This window comes from Falco punctatus (assembly GCF_963210335.1).
Source record: "Falco punctatus genome assembly, chromosome: 10".
Taxonomy (NCBI): Eukaryota; Metazoa; Chordata; class Aves; order Falconiformes; family Falconidae; genus Falco; species Falco punctatus.
In genome coordinates, this window is record NC_137590.1 from 42153927 (window position 1) to 42160463 (window position 6537).

Genomic DNA, 6537 nt, shown 5'->3' on the forward strand with positions numbered 1-6537 from the left:
TGATTATACTGAACTTTGAAGCAAGTGGAAAAATACTGAAGAAATAAGACGAGGCCACGACCAGAACAGTGGAATGAAGAGGGAGGAACAAATTGCAGATGCTTGCACAAAACCAGAGCCAGCAGGACGCGATAAGAGGAGCTGGGAAACGGCAGAAAAGAGCCTACGTGCCAGAATGAGCAGAAACAGAAATCTTGCCAATAAACAATTGTTAACCAATCATATTATTATACGCTTGTAAGATAGCCAATCACATTATCGCACGTTTATAGAATGCCTTATAAAAGTGTACCTGGTTTGTACAATAAACGGATCAGATCTTGAACTCCATGAGTATTTGAATCTGACTCCCGCTCGCCCGAAATGCCCGCAGCACTCATAGATGGGGTTTTTGGGGGAGATGATTTGCTCCTGTTCAATATAAAACAGACCTGTAGGTTGATTTTTGACGGGGCAGGGATGATTGTGTTTAAACAAGAATGGGAGGAGAACTGTGCAAGGCAGTTAGCCCGAGTAACCGGAGCGGATCATCCGCTACACGGCTCCAGCCTACAGCGGTTGATGGGTACAGACCCAACAATGATTACCCCCCAAGCACAAGCCCAGGGCCTGCGGGCCCATGAAGTTATGGCAACCACCCGTGCAGCTAGAGAGGCTATTCGCACAACCTCTAGAGTTGTTGCCAAGCCATCGCCATGGTCCACAATAAAACAAAAAGAAAGCGAGAGTTTCACACAGTTTGTAGATCGCCTCCAAGCAGCAGTCGATTCCTCGACCCTGCCCCCAGAGGCAAAAGGCCCGGTTGTCGCAGACTGTTTGCGGCAACAGTCTAATCTAAAACCCAAGGAAATCCTGCGATCGCTGCCACCTGGGTCAAGTCTCGCAGACATGATTAAACATGTAGTGAGCGAGGAACACCTGGCCCCAATCCAAGTGGCCGTTCGTGCACTGGCTAGCGTGATGATATGCCCCAAATGTGGCCAGCCAGGCCATGCGATGATTAATTGCCCCCAATCAGGAGACCTGCCAACAGCACTCCCCCCGCAAAACCGATCTAAAGGACCATGTTGGGCCTGTGGAAAGAGAGGGCACCTCGCGAAGGAATGCAGACTTAAAAAGCAGGGAAACGGGAAGGGGAGGGGGCCCCTGGGCCGCACACAGCCCTCTCCCACTTGGGATGTCAGGCGGCCCCATTACACCAACCCCAGACAGGGGGGGTCACTCCCGAACCTGTTGCCCCCGCAGGAAGCAACCAACTTTATGGCCCAGCCAACGACCCCACAAACCTGGCCTCCGTCCCAGGGACAGCAGGGACCGCCCGGTGGGGGCGAGACCCCTGGGTGGCCCTGGCAGTAAGGTGTGACAACCCGCCAGTGGTGTGGGGGATTTGTTCCCTCCATAATTCCCTAAATGGTACCACCATCAGTATCCCCTTTTTGATTGATACCGGAGCAGATGTTACAGTCATTCCTGAAACGAGCTGGCCCCCACATTGGAAATTGGAAGACGCCTCCATGGTGGGCGGAGTCGGGGGATTAACCCGAGCTCGGAAAAGTGCTCACTTGGTAGCAATCACGCTCCACACAGAAAAGGGACCAGAAAAGACCATTACCCTCTTCCCATACGTCATGTCAGGAGTCCCACCCCTGTTGGGAAGGGACACCCTAGCCTTATTAAAAGCCAGAGTGACAAATTTACAGTAAGGGCCACTGCCGTACACCCACTTCCACCGATCAGACTGACATGGAAATCATCCGACCCAGTCTGGGTCGAGCAGTGGCCCCTGTCAAAGCCTCGAATGGATGCCCTTCTTGAGTTAGTTGACCACGAACTGCAACGAGGTCATATAGAGCCTTCCACTAGTCCATGGAACACCCCAGTCTTTGTAATACCCAAACGAGCAGGCGAGGGGTTTCGTCTCCTCCATGACCTGCGTGAGGTAAACAAAAAAATCCAGCCAATGGGTCCAGTTCAAACACTGTTGCCCATGAACTCCATGGTTCCGGAGGGACAACCTTGTGCTGTCCTTGATATTAAAGATTGTTTTTTCTCAATACCTCTGCATGAGGCGGACAAAGAGCGGTTTGCTTTTTCTGTAGTGTCTCCAAACAGCCAACGCCCTAACTTGCGCTTCCAGTGGAAAGTGCTGCCCCAAGGAATGATCAATTCACCCACTATCTGTCAAATCACAGTGGATCGAGCACTGGCACCGGTACGGCGCAGTGACCCGACTGCGACTATCATTCAATATATGGATGATATCCTGATTGCCGCACCATCAGGCAATCAGGTAGACCACCTGGTGACAATCATTTCAGAAACCCTCAAGACAAACGGGTTTGAAATCGCGAGTGCAAAAATTAAGAGGACCCTGTGTCAGTTTCTAGGGAATGGGAATCACAAGTTCTTATATAACACCTCCTCAAATAAAAATCCGTCGAGCCGTTAAAACACTCCATGATATGCAACAGTTAGTGGGGTCTTTGCAATGGCTCCGCAATGTTGTCCTGATCCCTCCCGAAATCATGGCCCCCCTGTATGATCTTTTGAAAGGGAAACACCCATGGGAACAAAAAACTCTGACGACAGAGGCAGTAAACTCTCTCGACTTTATCGAACAACAGGTGTCATCAAACACACTCGCCAGGTGGAACCCAGCTATGCCACTCGATCTGTATGTGCACTTCACAGAAGGGGGGGGAGTAGGAGCGCTGGCCCAAGGCCCTCCTGAAAAAGCTCAGCCAATACAATGGATAGTCCTGGGAAAAACGTCACGCGCTTTCTCTCCAGGAGTCGAGTGCCTCGGTAACCTCATCATGAAAGGCAGGAAACTCGCCCTAAGGCATCTGGGCATTGAGCCAGCCAGAATATACCTACCCTTTCGCAAACAGCTCCCAACACAATCAGTGACAATGTCAGAATATCTAGCTATAGCCCTCACCGGATTTGGGGGGGAAGTCGGGTATGCCACAAAGCCCCCCTGGACTCAAATGCTAGCTATTGTCGACGTCGACCTCCCACAGAAAATCATGGACCAGCCCCAACAGGGACCAATGGTCTTCACAGACGCATCCTCAGCGACCTCAACTGCGGCAGCAGTATGGCAGTCGGGAGGAGAATGGCACTGTGTCAAAATGACCGATCGTGCGATCTCCGTCCAACAGCTGGAAGCAGCAGCTGTAGTGCTGGCATGCGGTCTGTTCCCAACAGAACATCTCAACATAGTAACTGATTCAATGTTTGTGGCCAAGCTTTCCTTAGCCATGTCAGGGCCCGGCGTGTCAACATCCACAATAGCTCTGATGCTAGAAGAAGCACTTTTTTCCCGAAAGGGCACTATACCGGTTATCCATGTCAACAGCCATAACCCAATCAAAGGGTTCTTCCAAATCGGCAACGACAAAGCAGATGCCACTGCAAAAGGGTTGTGGACACTGAAAGATGCCCGCCAATTACATGAGTCCCTCCACATTGGAGCTAAAGCATTAGCAAAGAGATGTGGGATCTCGGCCACTGACGCGAAACATATAGTAGCTACATGTCCCCACTGTCAAAAAGCACCATTGTGGTCTAGCGGAGTCAACCCCAGAGGTCTTAAAGCCGCTGAGGTGTGGCAGACAGATTTTACGCTCTGCCAATTGCTAAAACCTCGAGCATGGCTAGCAGTAACTGTAGACACATATAGCGGGGTGATCGTAGCGACACAACACCTTAAGACCGACGCTAAGGCAACCATCCAACATTGGCTAACAGCCATGGCGTGGCTTGGCATCCCTAATCAGATCAAAACGGACAACAGCCCAAATTTTGTGTCTAAATCAGTCCAGGCATTCGCTCTGAAATGGGGTATTACTCTGATACACGGTATCCCATATAATAGTACAGGACAAGCCATAGTCGAACGGGCAAATCAAACTCTGAAATCTAAATTAGAGGTATTAGCAAAACCAGAAGGTTTTACCAACGTCATTCCCTCAAGGGACCAGGCACACTTATTAGCAACAGCCCTGTTAGCTTTAAACCAGTTCTCCAGGGGAGACGAGGTGAATAGCCCTGCCCAGAAGCACTGGGCCACTCGAGCGCTAGAAGAAGGTCCGTACGTCATGATCAGAAATGAGCTAGGAGAGTGGGAACAAGGGTGGAAATTAGTTCTGACAGGGCGAGGGTATGCTGCGGTCAGAAAAGATAACAGAATCAAATGGTGTCCACTTAAGTCTATCAAGCCAGACCTCCAGAATAAAACTAATGAAAACTGTGAGTTTTTATCTGCAGGACCGGATCATCGGACACCCCCGTAACCAGTATACCCTGGTGACAAGAGAAGACGACGAGTCGGCAAGCGGCCTGTCCGCATCTGAGAGCTCTGCACCGGCGGAGTCCAGACAACGGCGAAACAGCTCCCGCAAGGCGGGGCTGCGATGTTTTTGTGTGATCTCAATTTTGGGGTTCATAACGCCGTCTAGCGGCTTGTATGAACATCAGCCATGGGAATGGGTACTGGCAAGATGGGAGGACCAAAAGATACTGCAAAGGATAGTTACCCCGGGATCCCCTAGTTTTCAAGTATATCTCTGTGACCTAATCCTCTCAACCCCCTGTTCGAACACTATAATGTATTATATGTGTCCCAGCTCTAACCCCGGCAAATCTTACTGTAACGTCCCTTATCAGTATTACTGTTCTCGCTGGGGCTGTGAAACCATTGCATCTGGCTGGAAGGTAGCGAAACCAGACCCGTTTCTTAAAACCAGTTGGGGACCAACAGGCTGCACCCCTAGGAGACCAAGTGGGATGGAAAGGACAGTATGCCGAGGGAAATGTGACTGCCAACATATTTTCTTAAACGTAACCAATGAAAACGACCTAGGATGGACCATCGGCAAAACTTGGGGCGTTAGATACTGGAAACCTGGCACAGATAGGGGGGGACTGTTTTTTATTAAAAAACAGGAAGTAAAAAGCGGAACAGCGATTGGCCCCAACGTCGTGATCAAAAGTGATAACCAGCAAAGAAAAGAAAACTTGCAGACTGCCATGCCCGCCCCAGCCGATCCCTTACTAACCAAGCAGATAGTTCCCTCAAGCCAACCTAACATGAACCTTCACCATTTACGCGACAAGCCATTTTTTAGCGTGTTAGATGCCACCTTTCGGTCGCTGAATCAGTCAAACCCGGATCTCATGAATTCCTGTTGGTTATGTTATGACGTGTATCCCCCCTTCTACGAGGGCATTGCCCTTGATGCTTCCTTTGATTATTCATCAGACAGCAATCCAACCCAGTGTAGGTGGGATACACCATGGAAAGGAGTTACCTTGAACTAAGTCAGGGGCCTGGGCATATGTATTGGTAATGTCGCCCTAGCAAGCTGGGATAATGCTGTCTGCGCAAGAACCATTGCGGTTGACAAGACCCGTAAATGGGTGATCCCATCCGCACCCGGAATGTGGATCTGCCATCGATCAGGAGTAACCCCCTGTGTGTCCCTCAAAATTTTTGACGATTCTGCTGACTTTTGTGTACAAATTCTGATTGTTCCTAGGATCCTATACCATCCAGAAGAAGAAATGTACCGCTACTGGGGAGAAGCCAATAGCAGGCTTCAAAAAAGAGAAGTACTGACAGCTGTAACAATAGCAACGCTGCTTGGTTTGGGAGCAGCCGGCACGGCCACGGGAGTGACCTCCCTAGTGACCCAGCGACGAGGCCTGCCTCAACTGCAAGCTGCCATCGATGAAGACCTACAAAAAATCGAGAAATCCATTACCTTTTTGGAGTAATCCCTCTCCTTGCTATCAGAGGTTGTTTTGCAGAATAGACGGGGATTAGACCTCCTGTTTATGCAACAAGGAGGCCTCTGTGCCGCCTTGAAAGAGGAATGTTGCTTCTATGCGGACCACACCGGCGTAGTTAGGGACTCAATGGCCAAATTGAGAGAGAGATTGGCTCAAAGAAAAAGAGACAGGGAAGCCCAACAAGGGTGGTTTGAATCATGGTTTAAGCAATCTCCGTGGCTAGCCACCCTGATATCCACCTTGGTAGGTCCGATTGCAATAATCCTGCTGACACTGATCTTCGGACCCTGTATATTAAACAGGCTTGTGTCCTTTGTCCAGAGCCGGCTAGAAAGGGTCAACATCATGTTTGTAGAACACCAACAACTGCTTTAAAAATGTACTTGATCAGTATTTCCCCCGATTCTCCCTGGCTCTCCCCAAATATCCCAAGCTACACTCCATTACCCCCAGTCGCTTCCCAAGTGCCAATTGCTCAGTGTGCCTTATCTTTGTACTCTTTTTTAGAAATATTTTTACTATTTTAGCCTGTTTAGTTAAGCATGGGGTGGGGGGAAATGTTGCTAGGTAGGGCTTGGCGGCCGGAAGATCTCGCGCTGTATGGAAACACAGGGCCCCCCTCCAGCTAGCCAACAGCTTTTAGTTTATGATGTAAGCAGACGGAAGTGACATTGTAAACCTAGGCTATATAGTGTCGCGTCGTTCAGCAATAAACGCCATTTGCCATCCACCGCATTGGTG

At 49.8% G+C, this 6537-nt stretch overlaps 1 long non-coding RNA gene across 1 annotated transcript; it reads left to right on the plus strand.

Moving 5' to 3' along the window:
- The first annotated feature begins 384 nt into the window (after nt 1-384).
- On the plus strand, nt 385-6526 carry LOC308070837. Its single transcript, XR_013930879.1, has 2 exons — nt 385-678; nt 5029-6526. It is a non-coding gene; the product is annotated as an uncharacterized lncRNA (long non-coding RNA).
- Nucleotides 6527-6537: the final 11 nt, after the last annotated feature.